At 33.3% G+C, this 18,255-nt stretch overlaps 1 protein-coding gene across 1 annotated transcript in view; it reads right to left on the bottom strand.

The window, feature by feature from the left end:
- The window catches only part of LOC114325289 (cuticle protein 16.8), a 59,159-nt gene that overhangs the window by 24,049 nt on the left and 16,855 nt on the right, over nt 1-18,255 (bottom strand). The gene's annotated exons all lie outside the window — the stretch shown is intronic.

Genomic DNA, 18,255 nt, shown 5'->3' with positions numbered 1-18,255 from the left:
CCATAGTCTATGCCGCTTCTTTAAAATATGTATACATTTTTTCTAGGTCTTTTAATGTCCAGCTGATTATGTCTATATCATCTGCGTAGGAAACGACCTGATTGAGCTTCGTAAATATTGTACCATCCCTATCTATAGGAGTTTTCCTGATTACTTGTTCCAACGCAAGGTTAAAAAGTGTTGTTGACAGTGCATCCCCTTGTGTTAGAGCTTCATTAATGTCATATTCATCGGACAGTTGATTTTGGATCCTTACTTTTGCTTTGGTGTTGGTTAGGCATAGTTTTACTAATCTGATTAGTTTTTTTGGCACACTCTTGCATTGCGCTATATAATTCCTTTCTAATTATTGAGTCATACGCTTGTTTGAAATCTACAAATGGATGATGTAGTTCGGTATTCCGCTCGTAGAATTTTTCCAGCGTTTGCCTTACTCTAAATATTTGGTCTATAGTTGACCTGTCTTTCCTGAATCCTCCTTGATAATCCCCTGTTGTTTGTTCTACTATATTATTGAGTCTTCCTTCCAATATTTTGCTAAATATTTTGTATCCAACGTTTAGCAGTGATATTCCCATGTGATTATTGCAATCTAACTTATCTCCCTTCTTATGTATAGGGCATATCACTGCAATTTTCCATTGTTCCGGCATTATTTCTGTGGTCCATATTTCTATTAATGTAGAAATGTATTCTGTAGTATTAACTTTGATATTTCACTCTGTATTCTATGTCCTCCGTATTTTAACATTTCTACAGTTATTGTATCGCATCCTGGGGCCTTGTTATTTTTCATTTTTTTATTACATTTTTTTTTCTGCTTCTGTTGGTACAAATTGGTCTACTTCAGCCTCTTCGACTAATCTTAGCTCTTCTATTTCGTAACGATGATTTTGTTTATTCAACAGTTCTTTAAAATGTTCTCTCCACCGATTTAGCACTCCTTTTTCGTCTGCTATTAAGTCCCCATTTTTGTCTTTGCATAATTTTGTTCTCGGTTGGAAACCTTTTTTTTTCAAGATTTATTTCCTTATAGAATAGTTTTATTTCATGTTTTTGTTCATGTTCTTCTAGCCTTTCAATCTTTTCTTTATTGTGTTTCCCCTTTTTAAATCTTAGATGATTTCTTAACTGTCGTCTTCTTGTAGTATATTCCTCTTTGGTCTCTTCCGTACTGTTGTTCAGCATTTTAAGCCTAGCTTGGTTTTTTTGTTCCATTAGTCTCTGGCAATCTTTGTCATACCATCTTTTTTGGCTAGATTCTTTGCTTTCCCCCACTACTTCTTTTGCAGCTGTTATCACTGCTTCTTTTAAAACCCTCCATTTATCTTCGATATTTCTGACCTGATTTTCATTTACTTGATTACATTGTTCAATTATGTTCTCTATTTTTGTTTCATATCTTGCTCTCTTTTCCTTATTAGAGGCCAATATATCTGAAGAGTATTTGATCTTTTTTTCACCTTTCTCTGTTTCCTTGGCGGTAATTTTTTGTTTATATTTAATTAGTACAAGGTGGTGATCGGAGCTGCTGTTTGCCCCTCTATGACTTCTCACATCTGAAATGTCTGAAGCATGTCTTTGTTCTATTAAGACGTGGTCGATCTGGTTTCTTGTTTTCATATCGGGGGAAACCCATGTTTCTTTGTGGATATTTTTATATGTAAATTTTGTACTGCTTATCACCATTTTTTTGTCTGTTGCAAAATCTATGATTCGTTGCCCGTTGTTGTTACTTATTTCGTGCAGGCTATGTATACTTATTGTTCCCTGATATATTTCCTCTCTTCCTATTTTTGCGTTTAAACCTCCCTAAAATTATTTTAACGCTATAATTGTTTATATTTGACACTTCTTGGTCTAATCTGGCATAAAAATTTTCTTTTTCTTCTGCTTCTTTGTCCTCCGTAGGTGCATGCACATTAATGAAATTAATATCAAAGACCTTGCCTTTCATTTTCAGAATAGCTATCCTTTCATTTATGTTAGTAAAGCTTTTTACCGCATGCTTGTATCTTTCACTTATTATGAAGCCCATCCCACCTTGTCCACCTCTTGAATTACCATGACATATTAGATATTTTCCATACTCCCAGATGTCTTCGTTCTTCCATCTCATTTCCTGCAACGCTAAAATATCTATTTTGTAGATTTTTATTTGTTCAATAAGGTTTTGTAGTTCTCCTATTTCTCCTAACGTTCTTATATTCCAAGTTCCAATTAAAATTTTTCCACATTTCTTATTTTTCTTTTTCCTGTTGTACTTATGCCCTTGCTTATATGATAAGGAAATTAAAAGAAGAGCATGAGCTATGGGGACTCAAGATATTACGTGTAAGACCAAATAGTTATGTACTGGATCCGAGATTGCAGATTTGAACTTGTTTAGAAGAGACTATCAAGAGTTTTAAGTATTTAGGGTCAATGATAACCCGACATGGGATGATATCATTAGGAATGATATGGAAATGAAAATAGCACGGGGAAAACAGGAAAACAAGCCACGAAAGCACTCTATGGAGTCATATGGAACAACACTCTAACCAAAGAAGACAAAAAAGGATCATTCGGAGCATAGTGATGAATATAACCCTATGCGGAGCGGAAGTATGGCCAATGACAACAACAATACGAAATAAAATACGAACAGTTGAATTGGACTTTATGAGAAGATGTCTACAAATCACAAGAATAGAATAAGAACAGGGGAAAATATGGAACATAATGGAAGTAGAATGCTCAATTACAAAAAAGTAGGAAAACAGAGTCCTGTAGTTGTACAGGATGCCAGACCACAGAAAAGATTATTGGACTGTGATCCGCCGGAAAAAAGACGTAGAGGAAGACCTGCTATGAGATTAAAAACTTACATAGGAAATGTTATGATTGCTATTATTATGATATGAAAACGGCGAACTAATAATGGGAAAAACCGAAGAAGAAGAAGAAGAAGAGGCAAAATTTTAGTACAGTATTCATCGACTTCTTCGATTCCCTCTATTTCTTCATCTTGATAATACAGGGTGTTTGGTAAAGAATGGGCCATAGCTTAACCTTAGATTCCTGAGGTTAAAATAGATCGATTTAAGCTAACTTGCCTTAGTACAAAAGTTGATTATAACCGAAATACAGGGTGTCAAAGTTAAACTTTTATTTTATTTATTTTTGAATATTTCCTGACAGGCATGGGACAACAACACGAAATTTGGTAAGTGGTGCTGGTACTGTACACCCTACTAAATTGTGCTAAACAAACGTTTCTGGCTACTATCAGAGGCGTACGACGAGGGAACGTGAATGGTTGACCCTTCCCAAATTCTACGCCACTGGCGGAATTTCTATTGTAGTGAAATTTTTTGATTCTCCAATATTTTCCATGTAAATAACATACTGTTCATTCGTAACGATAAAGCCATTAGTTTTTGAGATATTTGAAGCTAAAAACGAAGGAGCATAATACATTAATCAAAATAAGTGTGCCTTTTCATTTTTAACTTCAAATATCTCGAAAACTAATGACTTTATCGTTACGAATGAAGAGTATCATAGAAGGTATTAAAGAATCTAAAAATTATGCTAAAATAGCAGTTTCATCAGTGGCGTAGAATTTGGGAAGGGTCAACCATTAACTCTCCCCTGTCGTCCGCCTCTGGTATTAACCACAAACGATTATTTACCATAATTTAGTTGGGTGCACAGTACCTACTCTTTCTGCCAAGTACCATAAGGATATGTCAAATAGTTTTATAGTACCGGGCACACATTGTTCTTAAAGTTTTAAATAAAGAATAAATAATTAAAAAAAAAGGAATACTTTAAAATAATTTGACATATCCGTGTGATACTTGGCAGAAAATGTAGGCACTGTACGCCCTACTAAATTATGTTAAATATTCGTTTCTGGCTACTACCAGAGTCGTACGACAGGGGAAAGTGAATGGTTGCCCTTCCCAAATTCTACGCCACTGATGAAACTGCTATTTTAGCATAATTTTTAGATTCTCCAATACTTTCTATGCAAATAATATACTCTTCATTCGTAACGATAAAATCATTAGTTTTCGAGATATTTGAATTTAAAAATGAAAAGGCACACTTATTTTGATTAATGTGCTCCTTCGTTTTTAGCTTCAAATATCTTGAAAACTAATGGCTTTATCGTTACGAATAAAGAGTATATTTTTTACATAGAAAGTAGTGAAGAATCCAAAAATTGCACTAAAATGGTAGTTTCGCCAGTAGCGTAGAATTTGGGAAGGGTCAACCATTCAAGTTCCCCCGTCGTACGCCTCTGGTAGTAGCCAGAAATAATTGTTTAACATAATTTAGTAGATTGTACAATACCAGCACCACTTAACAAATTTCGTGTTGTTGCCCCATGCCTGTCAGGAAATATTTAAAAATAAATAAAATAAAAGTTTAACTTTGACACCCTGTATTTCAGTTATTATCAACTTTTGTACTAAGGTAAGTTAGTTTAAATCGAACTATTTTAACCTCAGGAATCTAAGGTTAAGCTATGGCTAATTCTTTACCAAACACCCTGTATAATTCAGTGTACAGTGTACACTCTCTTAGTCTCTCGAGGGTCCGCCGCATCACCCCGGCTTTCTATATTACGGAGTAGATTCGGTTTTCTTCGTGTAATAGGTTTTCTATCTTTTTTTAATATTCTTTGGAGCCTCCATATTTCTTGCATATTTTGGCCCCGCTTCTCTATATCATTTATGTGATTGTCCCAGTTTTGGCTCTTGTATTCTAGTAGTTCGTGTTTGACTTGCCGCTTCAGTTGAGTTACTCTATTTTTGTATTTCGGTTTTTTTGGGCTCTTTTTGGCTCTGTTTGGTAGTTTTAAGATCTGCCCTTTGTTCATTTCTTGGACTTCCAATCCTGTATATGCAAAACCGTGGAAGCATACAATATCGGAAACGAAGTGATCATAGTTCGAGACGTTTTTTGTCGCACAGAAGTATTCATAGTAAAATATTTTTTAGAAAAAAAAAATCTTGTCGAAAGTAACTTAGCTTTATTTTTAAACCAAGAGGACTAAACTAAAAAGACAGATTCACTCCCAAGAAAGTCACTAGAAATATCACCAAATATATCTTCTTTTTTGGTTGATCATATCTGCCTTTGACGGTAATCCATAAATATTATATTATACTAATACATCGCTAAAGAGTTCTAAAAACAACTGTTTTTTTTTTTATAAAAACAGACTAAAATTCTAAAAAAGAATGTGTGTGTACTTTGTACGCACGTAAGAAGTTATACTTCTATTATATGATTTCAACGAAATTAATATACTTTAACCAGTTTATTTATATTTTATTTAAATATTAAACTAATTTTCATACTTATTACTTCCCAAAAATTTTTATTAAAACAGTGCCAAAAATTAAAATAATAAAAGAAAAAACACACACAAACAAACACATTGAAAAATGCCACAAATGATTTCTGAACAATGTAGGAAAATTTTTTAACTAAATACGTATTTTCTGAAAAAAAAATTATATAATAAATAAACTTACAATCATAAAATGTATAAAAAAAAATAAAAAAATAAAAGTTTCCATTGGGGTTCGAACCCGCTTATCAGCGCAGTTAGTATTGAAATTCATTCACCTTAAACTTTTACCCACAGAGACCATGTGTCATCACGTGCGAAGATCAACTAACTAAACGGATTAAACGTTTGACGGTTCTGAATTTAACCAAATTATTTTGATTTTGACTTGAAATTATTTACAATTGAATGAAATTGAAAGAAAATACAACAAAACAGGAGTAAGAAAACAATATATTAGGTGAATATTGATAGAAATTTTGATGGTAATCAAATTATGTAAATCAAAGCATTATATACTATTTTACGTACATTTACATTATTACGTACCTGTCGCTTTTAAAAACTATTTAAAAAGTCACTACAATATTAATCGACTCTCTGATTCTTTAGTTTTGTATGAGATCGTCCCGCTTGATTGATGTTATCCACAGATCTCTACGCCTTCGAGATAAACGGTTTTAACCTGGCATATTTTCTATGTTAATAATAACCCGGTCTATATAGACATTTCAAATAACAAAAATTGCCGGAGAGCCAAATTTTGGTGGAGAGCTAGGGTATACCACAACAAATAAAGTTTAAAAAGTCCCCATCGATCCCATGTGTGCGTCAAAAGTTATTCGAGGTCAAAGGTCAAAATTTGAGATTTTTTAGATTTTTTTCGAAAACGGTAAGTTTTATCAAAAAAAAAACCTTAAACCAAAGTTGTAGACCTTAAAATTCTCTACAAAAATAGTCCTTCCTAAAAGTTGCCATTCCTGAGATATCGCGATTCAAAGAGTCACATTATACATGATATGCACACGTTTCCACACCACCTGTGAAGTAGTGTACTCGACGCGTTTTTTTACCGTGGTTTCCCCTGTGGGCCTACTCCACTAACTGTTTTGACAATTTTACGACAATTTAAGGAAACAATACCAGTCAAGTTCTAGATATTACCTTATTATTGATATTGCTATTGTATATTAGGTTAACTATTGTTTTGATTTCTTTAGATATTTGAATCAGATTCATATTCTTGAAAGTCTACTTCAACAGTCAAGTCTTCTTCGATTTCATCTTCTTCCTCTTCCTTTTGCTGGATGTTCAAAAATTGTTCAAATGTGACTGAGTCATTGGTCTCTTCATTAAAATCACAGGAGTCTTCCTCTGTTGTACTAAACTGGACATTTGAGCAAGACTGACCTTGTCAGTTGGTACACACTAGTGAACACAGCAACCCGACTTTTTACATCCACATTTGGCACTACAACCTTTTTTGCAATTGCAAAAAATAGTGTTAAGGAGTTTTTCAGGAGCAGGTGGGAGTAAGGTTTTAATCGGTTCCAGAGTATTATTTATTAATTTCCAACCCCAGTCTTCTGGATTCAGTTCATTGCCTAGCCATGTTTGAACTTGATAATATGCTCGATACAAGTGTTGAAAAGCAGATGCTGATGTTGGAGGAAGACATGATAGTTGTACTTGTAAGTTAAGTATCGGTATTTATCAAGACAAATAATTTTTTTTGGAGCTCCATAAACCGCAAGAAGAAAGCTGAAAGAAAGCTGAAATGTTAACTGAAAAATTAACAGCTGCGAATATTGAAGTGAAACAAGCTAAAAATGAAGCAGATGTCCTTATAATTGAGACAGCAATTGAAAAATTTAAGGCAACAAACAACAAACACAACAATTGTAGTTGGTGAAGGTGTTGATTTGTTGGTACTGATTACTGCAAGGACTCCAGTAGATAAAGTTATTTATTTTCTGAAACCTGGAAGGGCTCAACAACGAACAGAGATATATTCTTCGAATAGTTTATTGGCTTATCCCAAATGCCAAAAGTACATTTTATTTTTACATGCGATAACCGGCTGCGACACTACGTCCGCAATGTACAGAAGGGGCAAAACGTCAGTACTTAAATTATGCGAAAAAAAAAAAAGATTTGACTGACTGCTGTAAAGTCTTTACAGAACTTGATTCTACACCGCAAACAATAATTACGGAAGGAATTCGCTTTCTTCTTGCGGTTTATGGAGCTCCAAAAAAAAATTTGTCTTGATAAATACCGATACTTAACTTTTGTAAAAAATATGCGAAACAAGAAACAAGTACAACTATCATGTCTTCCTCCAACATCAGCATCTGCTTTTCAACATTTGTATCGAGTATATTATCAAGTTCAAACATGGCTAGCCAATGAACTGAATCCAGAAGACTGGGGTTGGAAATTAATAGATAATACTCTGGAACCGATTAAAATCTTACTCCAACCTGCTCCAGAAAAACTCTTTAACACTATTTTTTGCAATAGCAAAAAAGGTTGTAGTGCCAAATGTGGATGTAAAAAAGTCGGGTTGCTGTGTTCTCTAGCGTGTACCAATTGCCAAGATCAGTCTTGCTTAAATGTCCAGTTTAGTACAACAGAGGAAGACTCCTGTAATTTTAATGAAGAGACCAATGACTCGGTCACATTTGAACAATTTTTGAACATCCAGCAAGAGGAAGAGGAAGAAGATGAAATCGAAAAAGACTTGACTGTTGAAGTAGACTTTCAAAAATATGAATCTGTTAAAAATATCTAAAGAAATCAAAACAATAGTTAACCTAATAATCAATAGCAATATCAATAATCAATATCAATAATAAGGTAATATCTAGAACTTGACCGGTATTGTTTCCTTAAATTATCCTAAAATTGTCAAAACAGTTAGTGGAGTAGGCCTACAGGGGAAACCACGGTAAAAAAAACGCGCCGATTACACTACCTCACAGGTGGTGTGCAAACTTGTGCATATCATGTATAATGTGACTCTTTGAATCGCGATATCTCAGGAATGGCAACTCTTAGAAAAAAAATAGTAAGGACTATTTTTGTAGAGAATTTTAAGATCTACAACTTTGGGTTAAGGTTTTTTTGATAAAACTTACCGTTTTAGAAAAAAATCCAAAAAATCTCAAATTTTGACCTTTGACCCCGAATAACTTTTGACGCACACATGGGATCGATGGGGACTTTTTAAACTTTATTTGTTATGGTATACCCTAGCTCTCCACCAAAATTTGGCTCTCCTGCAATTTTTGTTATTTGCCAAGCATTTTGATGTCTAAGTTGACCGGATTATAAGTCCAAAAATTTATACGAAAACTATTTAAAAAGGCAGTATAACTACTAACTAACTTTTGTCTGTTGTTTCTCTTTTCACAAATTTTATAACACAACAGCCATAATTACAAAAATAGACCACATCAAACCACAGCTGTGCTACATCCGCCATATTGGATAATTTTTGACATGTCATTTGAACACCCAATCAGAGCAAAGGTATAACGCGCGTACGTCCGGCACTAAGGATTTTGATGTAAAATTCACTCCCATCGCGCCTAAAGAAGTATAACTTCAAAAATTAAAGAAATAACGCAGAAAATACAAAAAATCGCTGATATAACTTAATTAATCTATGAAATGTCAAAAGTGTCAAAATTTTAAAAAGGTTGGACCAATTACAAACAAGAATTACAAGAATAAACATAGAATGGAAATTTGAATTACTCCTCTTGGTTTAAAAACAGACTATAATCAAAATTGACATTTCGATTTCCTAAATTGAAAATAATAATTAAAATCGCTACAGCTCGAAATCATATGTTATGAGTTTCATTGTAGGTTTCATTGTTAGAGTTTTTTTACAAAAAACTTATGTGCGAGTTAAAAATTAGACTGTACTCTGACCCTTATACTTATAAACTTTATTACTAGGGCATGTAATGAGTACTGGCTTTTATGCGACTTTTATTACTTGTTGTATAACATGCTGTGGAACAGAAGGAATATTTACGAGGGTAATGCTCTTCTTAAAGAGCATTAATGTTAAAATGACTTGAAATCTTGACAGTACGTTTGATACTTTAAAATTAATTTGGAGAAGTAAACTTTTCGTAAACTTTGTAGTGCTACTTTTTAACAAAAAGTGTTAGGAGGAATTCGTAGTGAAGTTTAAATATCATATTTGTTGAAATAAGTCACATTGCTTTTCTAGTTTCATGCAACTTGGATGAATTTATTGAATATTATGAATATTTCATAAAGAAGACGATAAAGTTTTGGATCAATAAGGAGAAAATATGGTAAACAAAAATGGCATAACGTGTCGGGGAGATGGACGTGAATCAGGATGTGTACTTATGTTTTGTAGACTTTGAAAAATCATTTGATAAAGTTCAACATAAAAAGCTTGTAGATATATTAAAAAGCAAAAATATTGACAGTCGTGACATAAAAATTATATCTAATATATTGGAATCAAACTGCCAAGGTAAGAGTTGACAACCAGGACACCCAAGATATCAAAATACAGAGAGGAGTCCGTCAGGGTTGCGTCTCCACTACTTTTGATGTTTACAGTGAAGTGGTATTTCAAGAAGCGCTCTCAGATTCAATATAAGGTATATCTATCAATGGAGAAGTTTTGAACAACTTACGTTTTGCAGACGATACAGTAATAATAACGGATAACAACAATGATTTACAGAACGTAATGCAACGCCTTAATGAACGCTGTCATGAGTACGGATTGAAGATGAATTTAATGAAAACTAAATGCATGATAATAACTAAATCAGCACACGCAAACATCCAATTAACTATTGAAGATACTGTGATTGAGAGTGTGGATAACTACAAATACTTAGGAATAGGAACATGGATAACATCAAATGTAGACCAAACCAAAGAAATTAAGACACGTATTGAAATAGCACGTGCATCATTCATTAAACTTAAAAAGTTTCTTTGTTGTCGGGATATATCAGAATCAGAATCAGAATCAGAAATGTTTATTGCTTTTAACTACAGTAATGCTTAAAGTAACATAATAGCTCACCTATAAAAAATAATAAAACATTTTCCCCCATGACCATTAGTCGTCTGGGGGGTTGGCCAAAATATTAATCAACATTTTTTTATCTATAACTAACAATAAAATTAACAATTATTAAAAAAAAATGTAACTAATGAATGTGAAAAAAAATTATATAGTTTCCAGTGAAATTACCTTGCTGGGATAAGCTTATACCAGGCACCAGTATACATAATGAAATTTTATAAAGTATTATGTATGTACTTAAATAAACATATAAACACAATTAAATTAAATATTAATTAAGATTTAATAAAGTATAAAAGGTCACTCATTAATTGAGAAGTATATATTAAATTTTACCTATTAATTAGAGTGTCGTGAATACAAGCTCAAAATCGGTTAAGAACTGGTGAAGAGGCACAATACATAAAGAAGAAGAATAGAATGTCATGAGTCTAATAGTTATATTCCAACACTAGATTGTATCTATACTTCCATGCATCCCTTGCATATCCAACCAGTTCCCTCCAGCCCAAACCTCTCATAAGTTCCAACAATTCTTCCCTATCTAATCTACTTTTTCTGAACCACTTCATTCTGTATTCACGTAGTATCGGACATCGTCCCATGAAATGCAAAATATCTTCCACCTCCCTCTCATTACACAAAGCACACTTTTTCCTATCACCAGCCCTACCAGGTCTATCATTGAGATACAATACTCCACATCTAATCTTGAATATCCACCTTATATCATTAAAACTCACCTCATCCCTCATATAACCCATGACAACGCCTAGTCCCATTAACTCTCTATAATGATTGCAGACATTTGATCTAGTTGCTCTCTCCACTGCTCTTTCCTTTATCCCAACACGAATGGCTCGTATCACCTGTTCCAACTTATCCCCCCAAAAACTCCTATTTTCCCACTCTGTGTTAAATTCCACTCCCCATCTCTCTCCCAAGTTTTCCCAATCTCTTCTCCAACCACAGTTAGCTCTTATCATTTCCTGAAGCAGAAATTTAGGCAGACGTCCTTCCTCATACTCTAAAACTCTCTTGACATATTTTTTATGCAACTTCATCGTAAATAGATACACATGCTCAATGTTGGTTTCTAAATCCAACATATAGTTTGGACAGTAACTCGGAATATTTAACATTTTTTTTTATAAAAAACCTTCTTACCTCCTCAACTTCCTTAAATTCCGCCAATCCCCAAACTTGAGCACCATAAGTGAGAATAGATCGGACTACCCCTTCATAAATACGCACCTTAGATGATAGTGGAAGAAGATAGTGGTTGTCGGGATATAAGGTTAGAACTACGCCTAAGAATGCTTCGATGTTACGTGTTCTCCACTGTTGGCCGCCTTTGAATTTTGGTGTTACAGAAGAATCCTACGAATATCATGGATTCAAAGAATGTCGAACGTGGAAGTAACTAGAAGGATAGGAAATCAACCGGAAATAATACTAACTATCAAAAGACAAAAACTTGAGTACTTGGGACATGTGATGAGAGGGCAAAAATACTCATTATTACAACTTATTATGCAAGGCAAAATCCGAGGAAAGCGAAATGTGGGAAGACGAAGAACATCCTGGCTTAAGAACTTACGGGAATGGTTCGAATGCAGTAGTGCAGAGCTATTTAGAGCGGCAGTCAACAGGGTCCGTAATGCCATGATAATTTCCAGTCTTTAACGCCTTTGTTTACTTTGATTTATTTAGAAGTTGTTCCGTTGAAACTGATCTTTGGTGTGGTGTTCTTTAGGCTCGCTGTTAGCATGTCTTAATTTGTTTGGGATTCCAAGATTCTCTAGCTCTGCCATCATTTTCGTCCGATTAATTGTATCAAAAGCGCTTTTGAAATCCATGAATATTAGGTGCATGTCTCTGTTGTATTCTCTCGATTTTTGAATTATTTGCTCCACTGTATGTATGGCATTAATTGTCGATATCCCCGGTCTGAACCCGTTCTGGTATTCCCTAATATTCGTTCAGCGCATGATTTAAGTCTCATGGTTAGTATGTTGGCTAGAACTTTATATATGGTGTTTAATAAGGTTATTGCTCTATAATTCTCGCCGCACTCCTCCCGATCTCCTTTTTTATAGATACGCACTATAATACATCTGTTCCAATGTTTTGTGTCAATATTTGTTGTTTATTTTTTTATGTAATTCTCTTCCTCCTTATTTTATTAATTCCACTGCTATTTCATATTCTCCTGTTGCGTTTCCGCTTCGGAGATTTCTAATTTCTTTTTGTATTTCTACTTCTGTGGGAATTTCTACTTCTTAGTTATCTTGTACTATTGGTCTTACTTCTTCATCGCAGTGTGTTTCGTCCGTAGTGAATAGCATGTTTTCGTAATATTCTTCCTTTCCCATGTTCTGCTAGCCTGTTTATCTTCAAATACGGTTTCGACTTTTTGGTTTTTTAGTCATCTTGTTTTAATGCTGGGCATTCTTTTTGTTGCTCTGACTTTTTTGTAACATTCTTTTATTTTTTGATTTTTTCTGTCTTTTTCAATATCCTTCATCTTTTCATTTAACCAGTCATTTTTCTTCTTTTGATTTGTGGCGTTGCCTTTGTTTCTCGCTATTTTGTATTCTTCCCTGTTTTGTTCTGACAGATTGTTGATCCATGTCATTCTGGCGGAGTTTCTTAGCGTGCTGCCTATTTCGCAGTCTTGATCGTATCAGTCTTTATTTTTTTGTTGTTTTTTTCTTTCTTATTACTTTATTTGTTGTTTAATTTATTTTGCTTTTGAATTCTTGCCATCTTTCGTTTATATTTGTGTGTTGACTCATAAGGTTGGATATATTTTCATTCATCTGTTGTTAAAATTTTTCTCTTATTTCAGTCTCTTCTAATGCTTCTAGGTTCCATTTATTAGTTTGTTTTATCTTAATATATTTTTCCTCTTCCTTCTTTTTTTCTTATTACTTTATTTGTTGTTTCACTTATTTTGCTTTTTAATTCTTGCCATCGTTCGTTTATATTTGTGGGTTGACTCATAAGGTTGGATACATTTTCATTCATATGTTGTTCAAATTTTTCTCATATTTCAGTCTCTTCTAATGCTTCTAGGTTCCATTTATTAGTTTGTTTTAGCTTAATATCTTTTTCCATCTAAGCGCGATCATGTTTATTATTAGATACCAGAAAGTGGTCAGTCTCCGCGTTTTCCCAACTGTAAGATCTCGTGTCCAATGTTTGTTGTACTAACTCTTTCGTTGCCAGGACGTGGTCAATTTGATTTTCGCTGCCAGATGGGTGTCTCCAGGTTGCCTTAATGTTGTCGTGGCCATGTCTAATATATTTTATGTTCTCTTTTAAAGCACAAGCATTCAGTTTTTTTTATTTTATTTACTTCTAGACCTCACATATCATACTCTTCAATTAATTTTCGGACCATATAGTTTAAATCTTGACAGTACGTTTGATACTTTAAAATTAATTTGGAGAAGTAAACTTTTCGGGTACTTTTTAACAAAAAGTGTTAGTAGGGGTCCGCACTGAAGTTTAAATATCATATTTGTTGAAATAAGTCACATTGCTTTTCTAGTTTCATGCAACTTGGATGAATTTATTGGATATTATGAATATTTCATAAAGAAGACGATAAAGTTTCGGATCAATCCGGAGAAAATATGGTAAACAAAAATGGCATAACGATATGCAAATATCGAACGTATTGTTTAAAAACAATGATAAATAGAAATAAATTTCTGGGCAAAATTAACTCAATATTAAAATTAAATATTAACATTCATAGAAATTCACTAAATAAATTTATAATTAAAGCTTTCAAACTGAATTACAAAATAACTTTATGGAAATTCATTATTATATAAATATATGATAACTAAAAGATAAATTAATATACGTGAAATTTAATATAGGTTGATTCAGATACATCACACTGCTTATCACAGAAAGTATATGGTAGGGGAGCAAAGTATGCTAAATGTGCAGCCACTCGAGCGTTATGGGGACCTATTGGGTTGTGAAGAGTAGGTATGTTAAGTAATGTTTTCCATTTTAGTGGGGACTTTCCATTTTTAATTTAATTTTCCATTTCCAACAATCTTTTTTTTAAGATTATAGCGCCATCTATCCATAATTCGAAAAAATGTCTCGAATAAAAGTTACTTATTTTTACGTAAGGAATCCAAATCTGTAATAAAAAATGGGGGCTACCATTTAAGATTTTAAGGTAACCCCCCACCCCACCTCCGTGGGGGTCGTGTCTGGTGCCATTCGATATATTTTTCAAAAATATTGAATAAGTGTATTTTTCAGTTTTTCGATCTGATGTTCATTTCGCGAAATGTCGCGGGATTCGTATTTAAAATTTTAAATTTACCCCCAACCCTCTCCGTGGGAAGTCGTGTTTGGTTTCATTCGATAGATTTTTGAAAAATATTGAGCACGTAATTTTTAATTTTTCCATCTGTCATTCTTGTGAAATCAAGTATATTCAAATGAAAAATGAGCCACAATTTTACCTAAAAATGATTTTATTAACGTTTCGACGCCCAAGTCGGGTGTCGTTGTCAAAATACAAAATAATACTAAATAAATAAAAATGTTGTTGCTTAGTAAAAAATTCTTCTAATAATTTATTTAATCTGACTCATTTATATCGGCAATTCAGACACGTATTATACATTTTAAAGTAGACGACTTTAAAATGATATTGCCAATATTGATGAGTTGCGTTCCTGGGACGACTTTACTAAAAGATAGTTCATTCGATTACATGAAATCAATCCCAACTCAAGAATATCCGCCACAAAAAATCATAGCATGTAATCTGTCTTTAAAAAGACAACCAAATGCAACGGTGGCACTGAAATTCTCGCGTTAGAGATTCCATAGTAAATCACGAGGGAAAACCAGGAAAAACCTCGTGATACTATCCCGACATCGTAAGTATTTGGGTTTACATTTAGTTTACTCTCAAAACTAATACCAAATTCTGACTTGATATTTTAAATTTTAAATAATACTAAAATACTAAATATGTACTAACTCGATATGTTACTGATTTACTAATTGTGGTATTTTCTTTCTATTGACTTCCTCCTTTAATATGGGTAACCACATCCTACTGCATTCTACCGAGGAATTTGCGACACAATTGGTTTCATTTAGCATAATTAGAGCCGCTTCTTTGATTTTTCTCTTTTTACTATCTGCTTCTTTTAGGACTATACTTGAATCTCTTCACTGAACTCTATGTTCATTATCCCATGCGTGTTGACATATTTGAGATCTATCAAATTCTCTATTTTTTATATAAGACTGATGTTCATTTACTCTAACGTCTATTGGTCTTGACGTTTCACCTATATAAAATTGTTCGCATTCACAAGGTATTTTATAAATACAATTCTTTGTTCTTTCTTGTTCATTGTTAGGTTTAGTTTTAGATAGAATAGATCTCAAAGTGTTTGTTGTTTTGAATGTTGTTGATATGTTGAATTTATTTCCTATTGTTTTAAGTTTCTCGGATAGTCCTTTTACATATGGTATTGATATTTTCCTCGTATTATTTCTTGTGAATGTTGTAGGATCCCATTCTAAGTTGTTCTGTTCCATTCGATCCAATCTTGACAATTCCTTATTTATAAACGATATGGGATAATCATTTTTTAATAAAACAGATGTTAACAATTGTTTTTCTTCTAAAAATGAATTTTCGTTAGAACAAGTAATTTTGGCTCTATCATATAAGGATTTAATGATTCCCTTTTTAACGTTGATGTTATGATTTGATTTGTAATTGAGATATCTGTTGGTGTGTGTTGGTTTTCTATACACTTGAGTCTCATATCCAGTATCCTTCTTTGAGACCAAAACATCGAGGAAAGGTAGGGTGTTATTGTATTCCTTTTCCATTGTAAACTTTATTGTCTCTTCTTGATCGTTTATAATATTCAGGAACGTATCCAACAATTCCGATCTATGAGGCCACATGGAAAACACATCATCTACATATCTCCACCATACTTATTATATACATAATAAAATCATTTTTAGGTAAAATTGTGGCTGATTTCCCATTTGAATATATTTGATTATAAAAATGCCACAAGAAAATAGCTTCAGAACAACATTCTTGTGAAACTTTGGGACTCACCCATTTCCTTACACCCCACTCAAATCGTCAGATTTTTGAAATATACACTGTTTTGCATGTACTTAACTTACCTTATCTTAATCTGACGATTTAGAGTTTTTCTAAGGATAGATTTTTTTCGGTCTCTTAATGAACTCCCCTGCATTAAGAGCCAATATATGGTAGAGATTCATTTTCATCGTACAAGGTTTCTCCCTATGTAATAATCTGACGCGCTCGAGTAACTGCAAAAATCCCCGCTTGGGCTCCCCTACCATCTATCAATGAAAATAATCAGATTTGAAATCTGAAAATAATTGGATTTAATATCTGAAAATTTGTACTTTCGCATATAGAACGTGGATGAACGTGAAATACGGCGATACCGCGTAATTTTCCGTGTCACCACCGAATTGCATGGAAACTTGTATTTAGGTACCTCTTACCATCCTCCTCACTTTTGGACTTGTGCCGTTGGTTGATTTTACTTGGTAGGTGAAAAAACATACGTTCAATGTTGTTCTGAAGCTATTTTCTTGTTATATTTTCCCATTGAAAATAGTTGATTATAACATACGTTCAAGATACGCCCGGAAATGGATAAACTGAGCAAATCTAAGCAACTATAGATTTTTTTTCTAGTCAATACTTTTTGAGTTATTTTCGAGTGAAAATGTTCATTTTTCGACAAGAAAACTAAGATATTAGACGCTTTTTCGCAAATAATTCAAAAAGTAAGAAAAAAATATTCTTATTAAAAATGTAGCCTATAAAAACTAAAAAGATGGTGTATACCCCAATCCACGAATATACGACCCTTTGGATTATGGCGACAACGAATATTTTACTGTGCAAAATATAAAGAACGAAAGTAAATTGCAAATTATATTGTTGTTTATTGGAGCAAAATACTTTCGTACTTCTTATGTTGCACACTAAAATATTCGTTGTCGCGATAATCCAAAAAGTCGTATATTCGTAGAATACACCATATATATGAAGTCTGTTTGTAGACCCAGTATAGAAGCAGAGTTGTAGCTCATGAAAAGTAGGTTTTTATTCGTCATCGTGCATCGAATATTTCTACGTGAAATAACCAAAAAAAATGAACCACTATGCGGGGAAAACTCGTCAAAACTTTTTTGACGTGTTAAAAAAAGTGTTTAAAAAAGCTCCGAATCCCCTTCAGCCGTGATGCGATGAGAAAGACGGGCATTAAATTATTTCCTAACGTTTCAGTTGACTTCAGAAGTTAATTGTGCAATTTCCGTTCTGATGCGCTCCTACATTAATCGGTTCACTTTGATACACTTGGCTTTTCAAATATCGCCATAATAAAGTCTAACGGAGTCAAATGTGGAGACTTTGGTGACCATTCCATAAATCCCCTTCTATCATTCCATTCCACCTAACTGGGAAAACGTTATTAAAGTTATTTCGTAGTGTGGGGAAGCCCCATCCTGTTGGAACCACAAAATTATTTATTTCTATTTGGAAATAGCTGATTCAGTTGTGGCATCAGATAATCCTGAAGAAATTCAAGATAACGAGGAGCAGTTAAGTTTTCTTCAAAAAAATATGGCTCTATAATATCATGTGTCCTATATATTCTTCCACACAATGTAGATTTTCAGTAGTAATTGCACGAGAGCTCTAAAACTATCGATTTGTATCCCGATTGACACTTTGGCAGTT

Source organism: Diabrotica virgifera, chromosome 3, assembly GCF_917563875.1.
Source record: "Diabrotica virgifera virgifera chromosome 3, PGI_DIABVI_V3a".
Lineage (NCBI taxonomy): Eukaryota > Metazoa > Arthropoda > Insecta > Coleoptera > Chrysomelidae > Diabrotica > Diabrotica virgifera.
Note: the sequence above shows the minus strand (reverse complement) of the source record. Positions and strands in the feature narration are given on the sequence as shown.